Source organism: Camelus dromedarius, unplaced genomic scaffold (assembly GCF_036321535.1).
Source record: "Camelus dromedarius isolate mCamDro1 unplaced genomic scaffold, mCamDro1.pat HAP1_SCAFFOLD_114, whole genome shotgun sequence".
In the NCBI taxonomy this organism is placed as follows: domain Eukaryota; kingdom Metazoa; phylum Chordata; class Mammalia; order Artiodactyla; family Camelidae; genus Camelus; species Camelus dromedarius.
In genome coordinates this window covers 7,557,152-7,580,365 of record NW_026989787.1, presented here as the reverse complement: position 1 = coordinate 7,580,365, position 23,214 = coordinate 7,557,152, and the positions used below count along the sequence as shown (strand labels likewise).

The following is a 23,214-nucleotide window of genomic DNA, read 5'->3' as shown; positions in this document are numbered from 1 at the left end:
CGGTGGAATGGGAAGACAAAACATGTTGCCTTGTAAATGAAGCATCACTTAATTAATTTCAAGTGAGGACGGCTAAAACAAGAACCAACCCCAAGATACACCTAACTTTCCCAGGGATGAATTTCTTTTCAATATCCTCTAATAAACTCTAAGGGAAAGACCCTGAAAAAAAGAATGCCCACACAGAAACTGGTTTCTCTAGGTGAGTCTGGAAAATGAACACAAGTGCATAATCCAGTCCTACGGCATTAAGCACAGAATCACATCCTAAAATGTAAGTTAAAAACATAAGTCAAAAATTCTCATCAGCAGTTGCAAACGTGAAAAAGCCCACTCACACCAATCCCCGGGTTATGTCTCAGAATCCCCTGGTACTTATATAGTCACACAAGTATATTAACAACAAAGACTGTACCTCATCCCAGGAAGATTCTCTTCCTCTCTCTTCTGTAAAGTGGCGCACTGACACACCATCTGTAAAATGTAGTTGCAGGTACATTAATGAGAATATTCATGATTGTATATTAAAACCATCATGTGCGTCTATCTCCGTTCGTGGATGTGTCAAAACAAAAGTGGCAGAAAAGACTTTCAAAGAGTTAGAGCATTTTCTGTAAAAACATGCTTAAGTCACGGTTGGGATATATTTCAAACCAAGTAGTAAGAGGAAAACACGTAAAAAGAATGGATATGGAAGTTGGGTTTGCGCACTATGTATTTCTAACATTTGAAGTTTGCTCTTGTTTTTGTTTTTCCTTTTCTTCTGTTTTTAAATGGAGGTACCGGGAATGAGCACACGGAATTCGGCATGCTAAGCAAGCATTCTATTTACCACTAACCTATGTCCTTCCCCGTGTCAACTAGTTTCTCGGCATAGATAAAATAAAATACAATACACTGTTTCATGGTTCACTGCCTTACAAAACAAATTAGTTTGCTGAAGCGCAAAAGACTTTTGAGGCATTGTTCCCCGTATCACACTAAGTCTCACATCAGACCGAGTGGGAGACAGGTCTCAGGACCCTTGACTGAAGAGACCACAGGCCCCGGGTTCGGGTATTTCTTCCATAACCGATCATCGGCTGTGGAAGTTCAGGGCTCCACTCGCTGCAGACTGTGACAGGGGTGGGCTTGTCCTCCAGGGAGCCCGGAACGTGGTGTCTGTTTTAAGGCCCGTGTACAGAACCGACAAGTCTGCCCTCCATCAGAGGACCCACTTTCCCTCTACAACAGACACCTCCCTCCCCAGGGCAGGACGGGGAAGACGCGGTCCATCAAGTGCGTCTGCTACGGGACCAGAGGGACACGGCCGTGAGCACAGTCACGGCCGCCCGTGCATGGGGAAGCCCCGGAGAGCGATCTGCCCTTCTTCTGCAGTGAATCAAGGAAGAAACAGAGGACTATGCTTTCCTCTTACCGAGCGGAGCAGCTGGAGGTGGTGGGCGAAGTTGCACAGGGCACCAAGGGGGACCAGGTGCAGGTGCCCAGCTGGGCGACGACGGGCCGCACCCGGGGCAGGCCACGCAGGCTGGTCCTCGGAAAGGTTGGGGCCCTCCGGCCCACGGGGTGACCTGCAAGACAGAAGGGAGGGCTAGGTTGGGTGACAGACAAAAGCACCAACACCGACAAGAGATGAAACCCAACGCAGCAGCCGTCGGAACCGGGCACCCTCACCTCCACCGGGTGCCCAGAGAGCAGCAGGGTGCCACACGCTCCGCCCAGCCCTCTGGGGCCTGCCTGCAGCCTGGGCCGCACAGGGGGACACGGGGATACGACCCTGACGCCGCACGTCGCCGCCGCCGCTGTCTCCAAGTGGAGGAAGCCAAGGGTCCTCCTGCCCGAGAGGCTGCACACAGAGCTTCCAGCACACGGGCAAACTAGCGCCTTCCCAACAGCCAGCCGCTCTGGGCGGGACGGCCCTCCCCGCTACCTTCCCCAGCTCCACGCAAGCTTGCCCGGCGCGGACCAGTAACACGGAGATGGGACGGATGTGAAGAGCTCATTCTCCACACGAGCAAGCAGAGCCGCACCAGGGTCACTGCTCTGCCTGCAGGGCTCTGCCTGCAGGACCCTGCCAGGCCCTCTCGGCCCCCTCCTCACAAAGGGCCCTCCTCAGCCCCGCAGGGGCTGCCCCTGGGCGCAAAGAGCCCTGGGGAGCTGGGCATCACGGAGTCCTGCAGCGGAGCTGGCCAAGGGTTCCTGAGGGGACAAGGCTGTCCTCAGAAGGGACTCAGGCTCCGCTACAATCATCCCTATCCTCAGGGACGTCTGGATTTTACGTTCGCTATGGAACGCCCCCTAACTGCGTGCTACGGGAGAGTGACGTGGGGAGTCTCAACCCCACACGTGACACCAAAGGGATTGTACCAGCTCGTGCGCAAAATCCCACGGTGTGCCATGAGACCGACGAGCAGCTCTGACAGCTTCCAGGGCAGGCCCGACCCGGCGCAGGGTGGGGGACAAACACAATGTACGCACTCTGGTGCGCATCGGAATTCCCCCGAAGGGAAGGAGGCATTTTCACGGCGGGCTCTTTCCCTTCCAGCCTCTATTCCCTACTACAAAAGCACCATCTCCGAGAGCCAGGCTTTTCTGCCCAGAGTACAACTGAAGGCAGCAGCCAAGACACACTTACCTCCCGAGAAAAGACAGTGACGGGCTGTGATTTTACCACACCCAGGAAGACTCAAAGTTGCACAAAGCACACCGTACAAAGCTGGAGGGAGGGCTTTGCCCCTTTTCAGGTTACCAGGATATGAATGGACATTCTAAACAGGAGAATCACCTGGCCTGAGCCGGGAAACCCGTCAAAAGAACGATGACACAGAAATCCGTCTCAGTGACCCAGGATCAACCCCAGGTGCAGGATGTCAGGAAGGAGTCAGCCGAGCCAGGAGAAGTCAGTGTGGAGCGAGGGCTCACGCTCCTCACGATGTTTCGAGAAACCCACAGTCAACGTCTGCGGGCCCCGGCTCCTAAGCACTCCCTCATGGCTCCTGCAGGCACCAGCCAAGGCGACGGGCTCCCGGGAGAAGCAGCCCACTGGCTCCTGGGCAAGAGTTTTGAGTCTGAAAAAGGCTGTGACACGCCACGCCAGAACCGTCACAGGACACAGTTTGCAGACGAGGCCAGGAACGGCTGCCGGGAGAACGGGAAGATCACCTTTCCCAGGACGAGGTCCAACAGAGCATGACCACCCCAGTATCCTGGGCCTCCGGGGCCGCCGCAGTTGGGCGGGCGCTGCCGGGCCAAACCGGAGCCGCGCCAGGTCCCGCGTCGGCTAAAAACCACAGAAAAGAATGGAGGATTAGGCTTTCCTGCGAAGACACTTCTTAAGCGAAACAAAATCATTGCGCGTTCCTTCCTTCCTTCCTTCCCCGTATCACACTCGTTTCTTGGAGGAACTGGATACTGACCCCAGGAACCCCTGCATGCTAAGACCGCATTCTCTCTACTGCTGAGCTAAATATACCCTTCCCCCCAGAGCACACTTGTTTCTAGGCACAGAGGACAAGGAATGCCAGCCATGTTCACTAACTTACCCAGTGTATAATAAGCTCCGTGTGCTCCACCAAAAGAGCTCAGTGTTTTATGATCCGTCAGCTCCTGCGGAGCCACTTCTACAGTCCCAGTAGCATACTCCGGTTTTGTAACTTCGGGCTTAGTCGCCCCTTCCTAGGAACACAAAACAAGAAAAATCAGGAACCGAACTTCAGATCATGTGCATACGCTTAGTCAGTCAGGTAGACAACAGTTATTTACCGAAGCTATCAGAACATAAGCCCTATCCTGGGAGAAGCTGGCGGTACAAGTAAAAGGCAGATTCTCCTCTCTGTTCTGCCAGAGGCACAGGATCCATGAAAACAAATCATCACAGAAATGTTTCAACAGCTCTACAACGGAGGTGAAAGGGTACAGTAACGCCACAAAAGACAGGAGAGTCCGCTGCACGTGGATAGCTCAGGGAATGCTGGGAAGACCTCACTGTTTCGTAAAAGAGAGATCCAGCACAGAGGGGGGATGTGGAGGGGCTTTGGGGAAGGGCAGCCTGAGTAAAAGGAGCAGGTGGGAAACAGCGTAAGGCATTAAGGGAACTAGACCACTGTTACTGGCGGTGGAATGGGAAGACAAAACATGCTGCCTTGAAAATGAAACATCACTTAATTAATTTCAAGTGAGGACGGCTATAACAAGAACCAACTCCAAGATACACCTAACTTTCCCAGGGATGAATTTCTTTTCAATATCCTCTAATAAACTGTAAGGGAAAGACCCTGAAAACAGAATGCCCACACAGACACTGGTTTCACTAGGTGAGTCTGGAAAATGAACACAAGTGCATTATCCAGTCCTACGGCATTAAGCACAGAATCACATCCTAAACTGTAAGTTAAAAGCATAAGTCAAAATTTCTCATCAGAAGATGCAAACGTGAAAATGCACACTCACACCAACCCCCGGTTTATGTCTCAGAATCCCCTGGTACTTATATAGTCACACAAGGACATTAACAACAAGAGACTGTACCTCATCCCAGGAAGATTCTCTTCCTCTCTCTTCTGTAAAGTGTCGCACTGACACACCATCTGTAAAATGTAGTTACAGGTACATTAGAGAATATTTATGAATGTATATTAAAACCACCATGTGCTTCTATCTCCGTTCGTGGTTGGGTCAAAACAAAAGTGGCAGAAAACACTTTCAAAGAGTTAGAGCATATTCTGAAAAAAAAGCTTAAGTCACGGTTGGGATATATTTCAAACCAAGTATTAAGAGGAAAACACGTAAAAAGAATGGATATGGAAGTTGGGATTGCGCACTATGTATTTCTAACATTTGAAGTTTGCTCTTGTTTTTGTTTTTTCTTTTCTTCTGCATTTTAAATGGAGGTACCGGGAATGAGCACACGGAATTCGGCATGCTAAGCAAGCATTCTATTTAACACTAACCTATGTCCTTCCCCGAGTCAACTAGCTTCTCGGCATAGATAAAATGAAATACAAAACACTCTTTCACTGTTCACTGCCTTACAAAATATCTTAGTTTGCTGAAGCGCAAAAGATATTTGAGGCCTTCTTCCCCGTATCACACTAAGTCTCACATCAGACCGAGTGGGAGGCAGGACTCAGGACCCTTGACTGAAGAGACCACAGGCCCCGGGATCGGGTTTTTCTTCCATAACCGATCATCGGCTTTGGAAGGTCAGGGCTCCACTTGCTGCAGACAGTGACAGGGGCGGGTTTGTCCTCCAGGGAGCCCGGAATGTAGTGTCTGTTGAAGGCCCGTGTGCAGAACCGACACGTCTGCCCTCCGTCAGAGGACCATCTTTCCCTCTACAACAGACACCACCCTCCCCAGGGCAGGACGGGGAAGACGCGGTCCATCAAGTGCGTCTGCTAAGGGACCAGAGGGACACGGCCGTGAGCCCAGTCACGGACGCCAGTGCACGGGGAAGCCCCGGAGAGCGATCTGCCCTTCTTCTGCAGTGACTCAAGGAAGAAACAGAGGACTATGCTTTCCTCTTACCGAGCGGAGCAGCTGGAGGTGGGGGGCGAGGTTGCACAGGGCACCAAGGTGGACCAGGTGCAGGTGTCCAGCTGGGCGACAATGGGCCACAACCGGGGCAGGCCACGCAGGCTGGTCCTCGGAAAGGTTGGAGCCCTCCGGCCCACGGGGTGACCTGCAGGACAGAAGGGAGGGCTAGGTTGGGTGACAGACAAAAGCGCCAACACCGACAAGGGCCGAAACCCAACGCAGCAGCCGTCGGCACCGGGCACCGTCCCCTCCACCGGGTGCCCAGAGAGCAGCAGGGTGCCACACGCTCCGCCCAGCCCTCTGGGGCCTGCCTGCAGCCTGGGCCGCACAGGGGGACACGGGGATACGACCCTGATGCCGAACGTCGCCGCTGCCGCTGTCTCCAAGTGGAGGAAGCCAAGGGTCCTCCTGCCCGAGAGGCTGCACAAAGAGCTTCCAGCACACGGGCAAACTTGCGCCTTCCCAACAGTCAGCAGCTCTGGGCGGGACGGCCCTCCCCGCCTCCTTCCACAGCTCCACGCAAGCTTGCCCTGCGCGGACCAGGAACACGGAGACAGGACGGACGTGAAGAGCTCATTCTCCACACGAGCAATCAGAGCCGCACCAGGGTCACCTCTCTGCCTGCAGGGCTCTTCCTGCAGGACCCTGCCATGCCCTCTCTGCCCCTCCTCACAAAGGGCCCTCCTCCGCCCCGCAGGGGCTGCCCCTGGGCGCAAAGAGCACTGGGGAGCTGGGCATCACGGAGTCCTGTGGCGGAGCTGGCCAAGGTCTCCTTAGGGGACAAGGCTGTCCTCAGATGGGACTCAGGCTCTGCTACAATCATCCCTATCCTCAGGGACTTCTGGATTTTACGTTCGCTACGGAACGCACCCTAACTGTGTGCTACGGGAGAGTGACGTGGGGAGTCTCAACCCCACACCTGACTCCAAAGGCACTGTACCAGGTCGAGCGCAAAACCCCATGGTGTGCCATGAGACCGACGAGCAGCTCTGACAGCTTCCAGGGCAGGCTCGACCCGGCGCAGGGTGGGGTACAAACAAAACGTACGCACTCTGGTGCGCATCGGAATTCCCCCGAATGGAAGGAGTCATTTTCACGGCGGGCTCTTTCCCTTCCAGCCTCTATTCCCTACTACATACGCACCATCTCCGAGAGCCAGGCTTTTCTGACCAGAGTAAATCTGGAGGCAGCGGCCAATACACACTTACCTCCCGAGAAATGACAGTGACGGGCTGTGAGTTTTACCACAACCAGGAAGACTCAAAGTTGCACAAAGCACACCGTACAGAGCTGGAGGGAAGGCTTTGCCCCTTTTCCAGTTACCAGGATTTGAATGGACATTCTAAACAGGAGAATCACCTGGCCTGAGCCGGGAGACCCGTCAAAAGAACGACGACACAGAAATCCGTCTCAGTGACCCAGGAGCAACCCCAGGTGCAGGAGGTCAGGAAAGAGTCAGCCGAGCCATGAGAAGTCAGTGTGGAGTGAGGGCTCACCCTCCTCACGCAGTTTCGAGAAACCCACAGTCAAAATCTGCGGGCCCCGGCACCTAAGCACTCCCTCATGTCTCCTGTAGGCACCAGCCAAGGCGACGGGCTCCCGGGAGAAGCAGCCCACTGGCTCCTGGGCAAGAGTTTTGAGTCTGAAAAAGGCAGCGACACGCAACGCCAGACCCGTCACAGGACACACAGTCTGCAGACGAGGACAGGAATGGCTGCCGGGAAAACGGGAAGATCACCTTTCCCAGGACGAGGTCCAACAGAGCATGACCACCCCACTTACCTGGGCCTCCGGGGCCGCCGCAGGTGGGCGGGCGCTGCCGGGCCACACCTGAGCCGTGCCAGGTCCCGCGTCGGCTAAAAACCACAGAAAAGGATGGAGGATTATGCTTTCCTGCGAAGACACTGCTGAAGCGAAACAAAATCTTTGCGCCTTCCTTCCTTCCTTACTTCCCGGTATCACACTCGTTTCTAGGAGGTACTGGATACTGACCCCAGGAACTCCTGCATGCTAAGCCCGCATTCTCTCTACTGCTGAGCTACATATACCCTTCCCCCCAGAGCACACATGTTTCTAGGAACAGAGGACAAGGAATGCCAGCCACGTTCACTAACTTACCCAGTGTATAATAAGCTCCGTGTGCTCCACCAACAATGCTCAGTTTTTTATGATCCATCAGCTCCTGCGGAGCCACTTCTACAGTCCCAGTAGCATACTCCGGTTTTGTAATTTCGGGCTTAGTCGCCCCTTCCTAGGAACACAAAACAAGATAAATCAGGAACCGAACTTCAGATCATTTGCATACGCTTAATCAGTCAGGTAGATAACAGTTATTTACCGAAGCTATCAGAACATAAGACCTATCCTGTGAGAAGCTGGCGGTACAAGTAAAAGGCAGATTCTCCTCTCTGTTCTGCCAGAGGCACAGGATCCATGAAAACATATCAGCACGGAAAAGTTTCAACAGCTCTACAACTGAGGTGAACTGGTACAGTAACGCCACAAAGGACAGGAGAGTCCGCTGCACGTGGATAGCTCAGGGAATGCTGGGAAGACCGCAATGTTTCCTAAAAGAGAAATCCAGCGCAGAGGGGGGATGTGGAGGGGTTTTTGGGAAGGGCTGCCTGAGTAAAAGTAGCAGGTGGGAAACATCGTAAGGCATTAAGGGAACTAGACCACTGTTTCTGGCGGTGGAATGGGAAGACAAAACATGCTGCCTTGAAAATGAAACATCACTTAATTAATTTCAAGTGAGGACTGCTAAAACAAGAACCAACTCCAAGATACACTTAACTTTCCCAGGGATGAATTTCTTTTCAATATCCTCTTATAAACTGTAAGGGAAAGACCCTGAAAAGAAGAATGCCCACACAGACACTGGTTTCAAAAGGTGAGTCTGGAAAATGAACACAAGTGCATTATCCAGTCCTACGGCATTAAGCACAGAATCACATACTAAACTGTAAGTTAAAAACATAAGTCAAAATTTCTCATCAGCAGATGCAAACGTGAAAATGCACACTCACACCAACCCCCGGTTTATGTCTCAGAATCCCCTGGTACTTATATAGTCACACAAGAATATTAACAACAAGAGACTGTACCTCATCCCAGGAAGTTTCTCTTCCTCTCTCTTCTGTAAAGTGGCGCACTGACACACCATCTGTCAAATGTAGTTACAGGTACATTAATGAGAATATTCACGATTGTATATTAAAACCACCATGTGCGTCTATCTCCGTTCGTGGATGTGTCAAAACAAAAGTGGCAGAAAATACTTTCAAAGAGTTAGAGCATTTTCTGAAAAAACATGCTTAAGTCACGGTTGGGATATATTTTAAACCAAGTAGTAAGAGGAAAACACGTAAAAAGAATGGATATGGAAGTTGGGTTTGCGCACTATGTATTTCTAACATTTGAAGTTTGCTCTTGTTTTTGTTTTTTCTTTTCTTCTGTTTTTAAATGGAGGTACCGGGAATGAGCACATGGAATTCGGCATGCTAAGCAAGCATTCTATTTACCACTAACCTATGTCCTTCCCCGAGTAAACTTGCTTCTCGGCATAGATAAAATAAAATACAAAACACTCTTTCACGGTTCACTGCCTTACAAAACATGTTAGTTTGCTGAAGCGCAAAAGATCTTTGAGGCCTTCTTCCCCGTATCACACTAAGTCTCACATCAGACCGAGTGGGAGACAGGTCTCAGGACCCTTGACTGAAGAGACCACAGGCCCCGGGTTCGGGTGTTTCTTCCATAACCGATCATCGGCTTTGGAAGGTCAGGGCTCCACTCGCTGCAGACAGTGACAGGGGCGGGCTTGTCCTCCAGGGAGCCTGGAACGTGGTGTCTGTTGAAGGCCCGTGTGCAGAACCGACACGTCTGCCCTCAGTCAGAGGACCCTCTTTCCCTCTACAACAGACACCTCCCTCCCCAGGTCAGGACTGGGAAGAAGCGGTCCATCAATTGCGTCTGCTAAGGGACCAGAGGGACACGGCCGTGAGCCCAGTCACGGCCGCCAGTGCACGGGGAATCCCCGGAGAGCGATCTGCCCTTCTTCTGCAGTGACTCAAGGAAGAAACAGAGGACTATGCTTTCCTCTTACCGAGCGGAGCAGCTGGCGGTTGGGGGCAAGTTTGCACAGGGCACCAAGTGGGACCAGGTGCAGGTGCCCAGTTTGGCGATGATGGGCCGCACCCGGGGCAGGCCACGCAGGCTGGTCCTCGGAAATTGGGGCCCTCCGGCCCATGGGGTTACCTGCAGGACAGAAAGGAGGGCTTGGTTGAATGACAGACAAAATCGCCAACACCGACAATAGCCGAAAACCAACGCAGCATTCGTCGGCACCTTGTACCCTCCCCTGCACTTTGTGCCCAATTGGCAGCTACGCTGCATGCTCTCCTTCAGCCCTGGGCCTCCCTGCATCCTGGGGTGCTCAGTAAAGTTTGGCAATAAAATACTTTTACCAAACCTCACTGTGATAACTAGGCATACTTTCCCCCTAATTCCCAATCCACAGGCAAAGCCAGGAATTGTTTGTTCAAAAAGAAAATGCTAGTTCCAGAGATTATTCAATACAAAATGACCACCACAACACAACTGAGTAAAATTACTTACTTTGGTTTCCTCTGCCTCCTAAGCCGGAAAGGCGGTTCCATTCCTAACAGGGTTGCCATCCCTCTGTGAAGCTGTAAAGGGAGAACAGCGCTGAAGGCGTATTCTATTTGACAGATGCCGTGCGGGGGAAGCACGAGCCGAGCCCTCCGTGCCCTCCTCCAAGAGCTGTCACTTCCGCCCACGCCCTTGTCTCTTCACAGAGGCCGCAGGTCTCCTTCTCACCTCAGTTGTCCACGAGGACGAGGGGAGACTGGACCCCTGTCCCATGACGAGGACACCACAGGGCCTTGATTCAGGTGTTTTCATAGCTAATCACCCTGGATGTGGTCTCAGGGCCCAGATCCCTGTCAACCAACACTTACACAGTGGACTCACAGCACATTTCAGGGCAAATCAGTCTGTATACAGATTATACATTAAAGTAAGAAGGGTATTTTGTAGGAAGAGTATCAACAACCCCTGACTGTGAGCTCCACCTCTTCCTCCTCAGCCTGTTGGTAAACTGTTAAAAGCCTTCTCTCTGACAGCGCATGTCTTGTATAAGTGACCAGATGTCACGTAATCATTTATGAAAGAAGTAGCCTCAATGACTCATGTTGTAATAATCGGCAAAAGAATGGTGAGTTACATGGAGTAGCTGGTGGGAGACTTTAGAGTTACATGTTAACTCTGGGGGAGTGAGGCTACGTTGTCATGTCACTTACTAACTGGCTACTCTAGGTCACTGTGCAAGCTTTATTATAAGAACGAAGGGACCTGCAAAATTAGTGAAGAAATGCCTGCTGCCTTAAAGCAGATCTTGAATAGAATATTTATCCACCAAGGCAAATGAAGAAAAATGTTTTTCTCGTTATGACATACTGCCTTCATTCTAAAACGTCATCCATGTTATTTTCCTGAAATGAGAAGAAAATTCAGCCTTCAAAACCGTGTCCAGGCGGGAAGAGAGGGCTGACACTCATGTCTTCTAGTGCACAGAAACCAGCCATGCCAGCCACGCCAGGCAACCAAGAGACTGGGGGGCGGCCCGCAGTCCCTGGAGGGGCGTAAGCTCCACCGCTCACAGGGGACAGAGCCCTGCTGGCTGGTGACATTTAAAGAAAACAGCATCTTGTCACCCAGCTGTGAACCTGTTCCCCACAGTGAGTGTGTGGTGTGGTGTCCAGGAAACCCGACAACTACCCATGGGGACAAGCAGCCCACTGGGCTGCTCCTGCTGCAGAAATGGAGCTGCCGCACTTCACAGTGCGCTCCTTACCTCTCAGGGGAGGGTGCAGCCTGTACGGTCCTCCTGGAGTGGGATCCTGCCTCATGTATTCCTCTGCCTGCCTCCGTCTGCAGATTGCATCCAATCTTAAAGATAAAGAATGGCTTCAATACAAATTACACCACCAATTCCTCTACTAGGCACAAAACAACCAGTCCTTAAAAATCTCAAAACACCCGTAAAAATGTGTCAAAATTCTGTACCTCTGTTTCAGGTGGGCAACTTCCCTTCTCAGCTCAGAGGAGTTTTCCCTTCTCAGGTCAGTGTTTTCCCTTCTCAGGTCAGAGTTTTCCCTTCTCAATTCAGAGATTTCCCTCTCCAGCTCCTGAGCCCTGAGCTGTGGGAGAAAAACACATCCACGTTCAGTTGTGGCCGACTGTGCACAAAGGGAAGGAAGGAAACAAATTCTTACCGAGCTGTCTTGGGCCTTCTTCTCGGCAAGAGTGACCTGAAAAAGTCAACACATCAAGAAACACCCCATGGCTAGGGGTTCTCAGGGCCACAATAACTGTCTGCATCAGGTGCTGAAGACTCGGTGTGTCAGGAGGAAGGCAGGTTACCTGGTGTCTCCAAATGATCTCTGCTTCCCGCATTTGCCCGTGACATTCTTCAAGTCTTATCCTATGAGATACAAATTGTTCCATCAGAGAAGACACAATGCTGGGTATGCTGTTAAATAATCTGCCCCAGTCCATGTTATCTGCACTGCACACTCACACACATCATCTCACCGCTCAAGACACACTGCACACGGCTGCAGAAGCACAGCAGGTGCAAAGCTGTCGCTGCAGCCACTCCTTCCGTCACTGTTACTGAACGCCTGCCCGGTTCTGCGCTGACACAACTCCCCCTCCCGTTCTCAGCATTTCCCTCACATGTCCTGTGCTGAGCATCTTTCATCACAAAGCTTGATTCTTCCTTTCCTTACATTCTGACCCTACTTCTTACACCTGGGTCTCCCCAGCAGCACGGGAATTTTTATTGGTCCGACTGACGCTACACTAAACTGCTATCCTCAGGGTGAGAACGGTTTATAGCACCTTCAGAAACATCTCTGTGAACCGTCTCTCCTCTCAGTCTGGCCAGCACTGGGACCAGGAAATTCTTAGTAACTTAATACTTTTTAAAGTTAAACGTTTAACTTAACATATGTAAAACTTAACACTTTTCCTCCTGTGTGAAGCCATGTATACAAATGTCTTTTGTTTGGGTCAGTTTATGATATTGTGTCTAAACATTTTAGAAAAGTTTTCAAAAAATCCAACAGGTGTTTTCAGAGCCGCAGGTGCAGAGGAGCTGAACTCACTTGTACCATCTTGTCTCCTCTTCAGCCAATTTTGCCTCCTCCTTTGCTGCCAACAGCTGCTGCTTTCCCACCAGCTCACATCCGTTCATGTCCACCTTCCTGAGAGGGGAAAGAAACTCTGAAATTCTGCCAGTTTCCCTCCCAGAAACTGGAAGGGAAGAATTCCAGGTTCCTTTTGCCCTTCCCCATAAATGATCAGGCTGATAAATACACAGGAAAGAATTAAAGTACCCCCACTAATAAATATGAAAAAGCTACACTCAGGCCTCTGGCAAGTGTTTGGTATCTGGGCTTCCCTTCAGCGTCCCCACCCCTAATCATTTATGCATAAAGTAAACACACAGGAAAAGCCCACGTGAGGTGTGCTCTGCGCCCCCCCACCAGGCTCAGGTTCCTGTGCCTGGGACAGCACGAGCTCACTGTGTTTCAACGTGGGAATCAGGGTCTGACCAAGTCATCACAACCAAACACATTAGGGTAAAGCAAGCGTTCATGACTTGTTTGATTTCTCCCACAAAGAGCCCAGATTTCAGTCAAAACCTGGAGCAAAACCTGATCCTTTAGGAAATATAAGGAAATGTTTGTTTTTGAAAGTGGGTTAATGGGTGTGATGTCCATGACCTCTCCCTGAGAATGACAGGAAACTCTGGACAAATTATGAAATCCATGATCAAATGTACCAAATTGCTAACAAGCCAGAAAGGGACATGAGGCCAAGATGGAGAAGAAGAAAGCCCAGGACTGGGCCCACCTTCCCCGGGGGTCACCCGGTAACTGCAGAGGAAACCACTGAGTTGCAGAGCAGCCCGGCAGCCGGTGCCCCTACGCACAGGCACCGCAGTCAGGCAGCTGTAGCTCACTGTCCGTCAGCGAAGGTGATCCCTAGAGAGACCCACAGGACTTAGCTGGGATCCACAAGAGCTATATGCCAGAAACAAAGGTGGACAGGAGACACACGGGCCTCACGAAAGCTGGCTGCACTGACTGATCTCAGCTGCTAACCGGGTTAACAGGATGTAGCGCTGCTGGCGCCCTGACCACCTGCCAGCTGTAATGCCCACCTTCTCTGCAGCAAGTTAACCTCACACGAGGCCTCAAATATTCTCTATTTTCTACCCAATGTCTAGAGTTTATTAAAAATGATAGACACATGGCAGGTCATAACACTTTGATGTGGTTGAAACCTAAGGACAATAAAAATGGACCTAGGGGGATCCAGATAATGAAGTGACTAAATCTGGTCCAAGAACCCGCTAAAATCTCAAACTAAATACAAACAAGACTCTGGTAACCAGTTAGAATGAACAGAAGCAGCAGATTACAGAAATCAAGGTCGAAAAATAAATGCACATCTGTACTGATTGAATATGGTAAAGAAAATATGGTGGTAAGTATTCTGAAACGTATTACAATATCCACATAACTCCACACATTCATTCACACATTGTCATAATTAACACGGGAATATCTTACCCTTCAGTGTCCATAGATCTCTGTCCACTGATTTCATCAAGGACACTTACTTTCTTCACCTGCCTTTGGAAACCGTCTTCCTCACGTTCTTTCAGAGATCCCGATGCAGCATGGTGGTCTTGCATTTTCTTTTTACCCTCTATAAACATAAAACAACTGGCTTTGTGTGTGCACATGTGCACTCAAGAGCTTGGCTGTGCTGGGGAGTGGAGAAAGGAGAGAATTCTGAAGGCAGGAATCCCCTTTTTACCTTCCCAGTGCAAATTCATTGCTATTACAGGCATGTTTCATTTTATTGCCCTCCCTGGTAATGCATATTTTTAAACAATTGAAGATTTGTAACAACCCTGAGTACAGCAATTCCATTGGTGACATTTTTTTCTGGCAGCATTTGCTCATTTCTTATCTCTGTGTCACATTTTTGTAGTTTCTGAAATATTTGGTTCTTTATCATTTTAATTAAAACAGGCATGACATTCCTTTAAGGCAAAGCCTAATCCAGCGGAAGTCCCTAGTTCTCAGCAATTCTATAAACCCTGAGAGAGGTGAAGAGGCTTCAGAAGAAAAGTGTGAAGCCAGCAGGGGTTGGCCCATGAAGTTTAAGGCAAGATTCCATCTCCACTGCATACCTGTGCAAGGTAAGGCGGGAAGAGCTGACCCAGAGGCTGCTGCAAGTGCTCCAGGAGATGAAGCTAAGGCAGCTAATGAAGGTGGCTGCACTAAACAACAGGTTTTCAATGCAGAGAACTGCAAGGGGAGGCCACCCAGCACCATCACAGCTGGAGAAAAGTCAGCGCCTGGCATCAAGGCTTCAATGGACAGGCTGAATTTCCCGTTAGCGGCTAACGAAGCCAATATTCATTTAACATTATGAAAATCCTATGTCCCATGAGAATCAAGTGAAATCTACTCTGTGCTCTATAAATAGAACAAAGCCTGAATGACAGCACATCTATTTACAACATGAATATTTTAGCCCATTGTTGAGACCTACTGCTCAGAAAACAAAACAAAACACACAAAAAAAATTCTTTCAAAATATTACTGCTCATGGACAATGCACAAGTCATCCAGGAGCTCTGATGGAGATGCATGAGATGAATGCTGTTTCCATGCTTAACACGACATCTATTCTGCAGCCCATGAATCAGGAGTAATTATGACTTTCAAGTCTTATTATTTAAGAAATACATTTTGGAAGGCTTTAGCTGCCATAGACAGTGACACCAATGATGGGTCTGGGCAAATGAATGGAAAATTTTCTGGAAAGGATTCACCATTTTACATGCCATTAAGAACATTCGTGATTCATGGGAAGAAGTCAAAATATCAACATGAACTGGGGTTTGGAAGGAATTGATTCCAATCCTGATGTATGACTTTGAAGGGCTCAAGAATTCAGTGCAGGAAGGAGCTGCAGATGTGCTGAAAATAGCAGGAGAACTAGAGTTACAAGTGGAGCCTGAAGATATGACTGATTGGCTGCAACCTCATGATAAAATGTGCATGAATGAGGAGCTGCTTCTTATGGACAAGCAAAGAAATTGGTTTCTTGAGATGGAATCAACTGGTGAAGATGCTGTGAAGAAGGTTGAAATAACAAAGGACTTAGAAGAGCGTATGAACTTAGCTGATAAATTACCACAGGGTTTGAGAGGACTGACTCCAATTTGGAAAGAATTTCTACTGTGTGTAAAATCTGTCAAATTGCCTGTGACAGAGGACTTGTTCCTGAAAGGAAGAGAGAATACTGTCACAAACTTCATTGTGGTCTTATGTTAAGAAATTGCAAAAGCCACACCAATCTTCAGCAACTGCCACAATGACCAGTCAGCAGCCACCAATGTTAATTCAAGGCCATCCACCAAAATGACTGTAACTCAATAAAAAAAAGTTAAAAAAAAAAACCCATCCACCAACAAAAAGATTAAACCTCACTAAAGGCTCCAATGATGGCTAGCAGTTTTTAGTAATAGAGTATTTTCATTAAGTTATGAACATTGGGGTTTTTAGACACAGTGGTATTGCTCACTTAATAGACTGCAGTATAGTGTAAACTTAACTGTTCTTTGCACTGGAAAACCAAAAAAAAAAAAAAACCCCAAAAAATAAGTTATTTAACTCTCTTTATTATATTTATTTTATCCTAGGGGTCTAGAACTGAAGCCACAACATCTCCCAGGAATCCTGTATGTAAGGTTTTCTTCCCAACAAGCAACATACCTTCCAGGCTGCAGTCCCCTGTTGTCACAGCTCGCTGCATCGAATCCTCAGATCTGGTCTTCGAAACACCTGGCTGTAAGATAGATATGAGAAGACATTCAAGAAGTACTGATCCACAGCAATGTGCACATACTTAACATGAGAGGAATCATACGCTTGGAATCAGCTAAGATGGGCCATCTGCTTTCCGTGCGTTACAGCACAATTAAACACTGACACAGTGATGCTCGGTTCTCTGAGGTAAGCATCTCTGGGGGTGAGTAACAATCCTTACTCTCTTCTTGATGCTGAGCTGAACGTCCTCTTGCACATGCATTTCTTCAGATTTCACTGTGGCTTCACAGACATGAGATTTATCAAGAGCAATTTCAACTTAAAACATTCTCATTGGTGACTAAATTCCCAAGAAAAATAATTTGAGTAGATATCAACATTTAATCTTCTAAGACATGAGATTGTTGTTCCTTGTGAAAGCTAATGTGTACAGTGGAAATCCTGCTGCAACTGGAGGCATTTACCTCAAATTCCTGAAGTGTTCATTGAAACAGCACCTTTCAAGTTCTCTGGAGATGTTCCTTTTTCCAGTATCTTCACACAGGACAGAAATAAAGTATGTACTAAGATTTCAATGAAAACTCAGGGTGATATGTTTAAAAAGTGTAATTTTTTTTCCAGAAACAAAGTATTTTGTTAACTGCAAAACAAACCATAGAAAATAAATATATTAGCCCTGGTACATGTCCAAAGACTTTGGTGAGCATTCTCTCCAGAAGATATTAAGGCAGTGAAATGATTCTGAACATACAAATTTTATAAAGAAAGGAAAGCAAGTGTTATATGTTCCCTTACATATGCTTGAAAGCATCTGAGACTTTCCCTGAATTTCGGTTTGGGGCTGAAGACAGTGCTCCATTTGAGAGTTTACAGCAGACAGGGCCTCTTCCTTCAAGTTCTAGCAACGGGCATCCTAGCAGCTCATTCTGACCCTTTGCATCTTGCATTTCCTTCTTCAGCTGGTCCTCTTCCACTGCCAGCCGGCCAATCTCTTCCAGAAAGTCTTGGTTTGTTCTGATGGGCAGTTGCTTCTCTTCAACCCTTTTGGAATCCTGTCCCTTCTCAGCCAGTACACACAACTACGCCTAAGTTTCCTGTGATGGCAGCTGATACAGGCTGGGCCCAGGACAAATGTCAAGCCCATAAAGAAATGTGGAAAAAAGACCTCCAGGCACAGATTTTTCCTCACCTCCACAGGCTTCCTCCTCCCTGGACAATGGAGGGCACGACTGGAAGACAAGAGGAAGCAAGGGTGGGAAACTGCTCATGTCAAAGAGCTCACAAATGAGTGTTGCTGGTGAAATATAAACAAAGTTTACCCAAATTCACATGGAAAATTCTCTGTTTAACATCAACAGGGCAAGGAGCTGTGCACCTAGTCTAGTAACATCCTTAACCTCTCAGGTATTTCCTGGCATCTTCTGTGTATCTTGGAGGGCAGTGTGAGTGGTGAGAAAACTCTCTAGGTTGTGAAAATAAGACATATTTCCTAGTCTCTGAAATAGAAAAAGTCACAGAGGTTTTAGTCCATGAAATTCTGGGTCATTGTTCACAGGGAATTTCCGCTCCTGGGCTCTCACACTCTGTTGTGGTCAAAAGCAGGAGGAGCAGGTGCACACAGCTCTCCCAGGGCACAAAAAGCCTCAGAAGCCTGGCTATGGTCAAAGTGGCAGCTCTTACCAGGTGTGGGTTCTTGGCGTTCTGGTCCCTCACTGCCTGCAGCTTAGCTCAATCAATCTGAATGATGTCATTCAAATTTTCATTCACCTTCTCAATGGCTTTCAAGCTCTCATTCAATGAAACATTGAATTAGTAACAATTACTCATTACTTTCATTTCTATTTTCAGAATGTAATCTAACAAGAGGTTCGTACCTTAAACTTCAGTGCTTTCTCAGAGGGCAGCTTCTTTTGCCTGATTGCCTCCTCTAAGCATTTCTTTGTGTTGTTGGTCTATGCAAAAATGTAATGAAGGAAACAGAATTACAAATACTAATTACACTGCTAGCTGAACCTATCTTGTGTGTGACCCCTTCCACTAATACAGAAAGTGGTGCTTTACATCTACAACACTTGCTTTGTTTATTTTTTTACTGATATATAGTCAGTTACAATGTGTCAATTTTCTGGTGTACAGCATGTTTCAGTTACATATATATATACACCTATGTTTGTCTTCACATTCTTTTTCATTATAGATTACAAGATATCAAGTAGAGTTCCCTGTGCTCTACAGAAGAAATTTGTTTTTTGGTTTTTTTTTTTTTTTTTTATCTAGGACACTTGCTTTGAACCTAGACCTCTTATGGAACACATGGAACAGGACAGTAGGATGAAGGAAAAGAGAGCCAAATAACTGAACTGCCAGAGTGGGGAGGAACTGAAGGTAAAATCACAAAAAAAAAAAGCAAAAGGACAAGGATACCTTCTGCACCCAAGCAGATATATTTTCTGCAAGTTCTCTGTTTTCATTCTCCAAATTCTTGCTCTGCTCAGTCATCTGCTTTAAAGTAACTAAAAGGAGATGAAGCAATTTCTCATATTGGCAAGAAAACCCAGTAGAATAGAATTATCATGATTTATTAGCAGTAGAGACATATCTGGCTGGCACTATGAGTATAATTAACCTTTTAGCTTTTCTACTGTGCCTAAAGGAAGCAAATCTTAGTGGCATTCTAAATGTGAGATCATTGAGATTCCTAGTTTAATTTTTTTCAAAGATGCAGAAACACAATAAAAAGTCTTCCCCTAAATTCTCTCCCAGCTATAAGCACCATTCTTAGAAAATTCAATCATTCAAATACTTCTGACATCACCAGAGATGAAAAAGAAAAACCAAGCATCCTGTCCCCTTAACATTCTCTCCTCCAATTACTAAGGTAAGTAAACATGCCCCTGCTTAAAAAAATAGAACCCTTATCCCACGCAGGTTCACCCCACAGCCAGGCCCTATCTGCAACACCACAGAAGGCAAGTTCAAAACGTTGCCTGACTGGGCCTGCACTGGCCTCCAGTGTCTTCCTGCTGCCTGGAAGATCGTCTTTCATGAAAATCATGTTGGGGGCCCTGAAGGACAAGGTCGCTGGAATTAAACACTTTGGTACCATGTGGGCTTCCCCACCTAGTCACTGGAGGACCTGGATAACACACAGGCCCTAAATGACAAGCTTTTCTATCGCCAGGATGAGAATGTTACCATCACTGCTTCAGGAAAGCAGCACATGTAAAACAGCCAGTCACAGGCGACTCCAAGTGTGAAGCTCTAGAACGCAGCCCTCAGAACCAGACTCCTCTCTCAGGCATCTAAGTCCCTCATCTGACCACACAGTGCACACGCGTCTTCTGTCTGCCCAGTGGTGATGCTCTGATGCTGAGATCCCTCTTCTCAGCACCAGCCCTTCTGCATCAACTGTCACCAACAGCAGCCCTTGAGGGCCTACTGAGTGCCGGGCAGCCACCCTGCCCATCACGCACAGCCCCACTCGGTCAGCAGAGTGTGAAGCCTGCATAGAAAGCATCATCCTCAGGCTGAATCACTTCCATTACTTCCCCACTGCCATGAATGGCTCCTTTCACTTATGAGTCACAGCCCATGGATGCCCCTCTGCTGTGACACAAACCACCTGGCTACATCTGCATCCCTCCCTCAGCCTGGAGAGTCCTGACAGGCTCAAGTAGTGTTTCAGCATCTTTACTTTTCACCAAGAGCCAGCTCATATTAGGGACACACTCCGAACATTAGACTCTTCTCATCACCTGCTTCCTCAAGTTTGCTATGCAAAATTAAACTCATCCTAGTCTCCCTACACCTGTGACCCTCCTGGCCTCTTAGCTCAATAGATGTCAACTTCCTCTACGATGTCATTTAGACACCATTGCAGGAGTAAAATTTTCAAGAGTTGAGAAGTCAGTTAGACATCAGAAGTCATTGTGTTTACTCTTAGTTGAATTAAAATCCACATCAAATCCTGGTATTGAGAAAATATTACAAAGGAAACTAAACCCTAATACCTTACCTTGACACACTGGAGGCTTTACCTAGGAGAGGAAGAAACATTAAATTTGAAGTCAAAACATATAATTAGTAAATCTATAATTTCTAATATACTATCAAAACAGTAATCCATTGAAATCACAATTATCACTTTGGTACAGCATAACAATTAATATGATTAAAAATCAGGAAAAATCAGAATTTCCTACTTAAGGCATGATCTTTCACTCACCATTTCTGATAGCACAATGGTAAATAACATTTTAGAACAAAAGATCTGCTTACATTCTATTAAATAAACATCACTCTATTCAATTTTCATAACGCATATTCACATTTAACAACACTGAACTATATTATTTTCATGATATGTTGTTGTAATGCATCATTTATCTAATTTTTTTTGTCAAACCAAACATCCACACTTAAGTCCAGAACCTGGATAGTTGTGTAACCTTCAAAAGAGAGAGAGAGACAGAGAGGAGAAAACTAAAAGAAAAATAAAGGCAAAATCTTTATACTAAGATTAAGATACACCCCTTTCATTCAATGAAAGGTTTTCTGAAATCTTATACAGAGTTGACTGTTGAATTGATAAGCAATTGTAACATATGAGGTCGTAAGATTTGTCAAGACCACTAAAAACAAACGGACATCAGATGAGACATCAGACGAGAATGAAAGTGAGTAATGGCTGTAGTGAAACCACACACAGCAGCAGGATGGACAGCGACCATTTTCAAGAAGCGAACGTGCTTCTTGACTCAGATACAAGTCATCGTATGAGGAGTAATAGTCCAGAAAAACCCAGGCAGGACTCCACTGTAATACCATGTAAAGACACATTTCCCTGACCCTTAACACATATTTCTTCATTCAAAACTTTAAGTGATGATCAGAGACTGAGGCCAGCCCCTAACCTTGCCAAGGTATTGGAGAATCATCACAGTGTCGAAGATCCAGTGGCAATAATGTGGCAATAGAAGAATGCATCCATGGAGGGCAAACAGAAAACCACAGAAGTTCCCTTAACTTCACACTTGCTCAGGAACCCTGAGCTTCCCTGTCCCCTGTCACCCAACACACAGGCAGGGGCAGGTGGAGAGATAGATGGACTCGCCAAATACTTAACCTTCCTGTTTTGTTATTGAAGAGAAGAGTTTATAAATTGCCATTGTCTCATTGAGAATATACTGTTGTCTTGCTCAATGAGTTCTTACTATAAAGATTTTGCAACAAATTTCCATTTCAAAACTAATTTGTGTTCAAGTTAAAAATCTAAAAGGAAACAAAGAAAAGACTCCTGGATTCTGGCCCAGGCAGGCAAATAAAATGTCCAGTGACTATATAAATTCCTATTAGGTGTGATTAAAAGGACACTGTCAGGTACTTTAGTAATACTTACAGCAAGGACGGTCCTCCAGACGAACAAGAGAAAAATAGAAACTCCCCAGGAGGCAGCAAGAAGAATAAGCTTCCACAGAAGTTCATAAACATCAGACGCAGGATGGAAAAGGAGAATCAGAGTGTCGAGGATCTGAAAAGATATTAGATATAATGAGGAACCTCAAAGATATTCCCAGTGTATATGTCACAGAGAATCATCTTTAGAAACCCTCAACCACATCCTCAGATAGCTCCACAGAGAGGCGAGAAGGGACACTTGAGTTCAAAGGAGCTCTTGGGAGTGTGGGCATGTTTACTGCCTTGATTTGGTAATAGTTTCACTGCTGCACATATACGTCAAATACCTGATACACAAAATGTTAGAGATTTGACTTTGCTGACAGGCACATTGCAAATATTTTTAAAATAGTTAACAGAACTTAACTTATGAATGTAGAAACCAACTTGAAATTGAAAATAAGCAAACACAAACCTACAGGGCATGGGACGCCTCCATCTTCTATTGTATGTTCATGAAGTACCTGGACAAACCCCTATGAAATGTCTCCAAAAATACACCCAACATGTATGGGGAAAGAGCAATGAAGGTATGTGTTAAAATACAGAGAGATGTACAGAGATGTATTTCTACATTTATAGACTGGACATGAGTGAGAAAGCAGACCAGCTCTTAGAATAATGTCAAAATTACTATTCCAGCAAAAATTAATGATATATTTTAGCCCAACTATCTAAAAACCATGGAGGTTTTCTTCAATATTCACTTTGGTTCTGAACCAGAGCGTGTAATGTCAGACTTCTGAAATAAATAGGGATTTGTATAATAGAGTTTTAATCATATTATACAAGATTACACAAAGAATGAAGTTACATAAAAAGAGAACTCAAAATAATCAGTAAAAATAATTTACATGCATATTTCACAGTACTGCACCTACGTCCATTAACAGCCACCAAGAAAATTAATTTGTATTTCTGGAATGTTCAGTCACCAAAACAAAAGCCAAACACATAGTTTTGTAAAAACTAGATTTATAAGTATTATAGGAGGGAATAAATGCACAATGTAATTTGTAATTTATCTAGACACCAAGTTTCAGTCTTGTGCAAATAAAACCCCTCTAGAAAGCAGCCTCTGAAATCAGTAACACTGTCATTGTCAGCTCTCACAGTTGGGGTCAGTAAAATGTGTGCTGGTGGAAAACATGCACTGTCTTTGCATAGCTGCCATCTGAGAGAGCAGTGGATCTCAGCACAAAGGAGAGACATGCAGATAAAAGGCACAAAAACAAACACCATCTAGTCGCTAACTGGTAAAACCCCCTCCACCATGGGCATG

General features: G+C 46.8%; 1 protein-coding gene and 2 long non-coding RNA genes across 2 annotated transcripts; 1 reads left to right on the top strand and 2 right to left on the bottom strand.

The window, feature by feature from the left end:
• LOC135320668 (putative N-acetylated-alpha-linked acidic dipeptidase) overlaps nucleotides 1-23,214 on the top strand; it is a 498,181-nt gene that overhangs the window by 131,045 nt on the left and 343,922 nt on the right.
• Nucleotides 10,151-11,683, bottom strand: LOC135320663 (uncharacterized). Its single transcript, XR_010379916.1, has 3 exons — nucleotides 11,623-11,683; nucleotides 11,411-11,505; nucleotides 10,151-10,223 (listed from the first exon to the last, which is right to left on the bottom strand). It is a non-coding gene; the product is annotated as an uncharacterized LOC135320663 (long non-coding RNA).
• On the bottom strand, nucleotides 18,396-22,031 carry LOC135320741 (uncharacterized). The gene is made up of 4 exons (XR_010380018.1): nucleotides 21,874-22,031; nucleotides 20,491-20,512; nucleotides 18,900-18,988; nucleotides 18,396-18,427 (listed from the first exon to the last, which is right to left on the bottom strand). It is a non-coding gene; the product is annotated as an uncharacterized LOC135320741 (long non-coding RNA).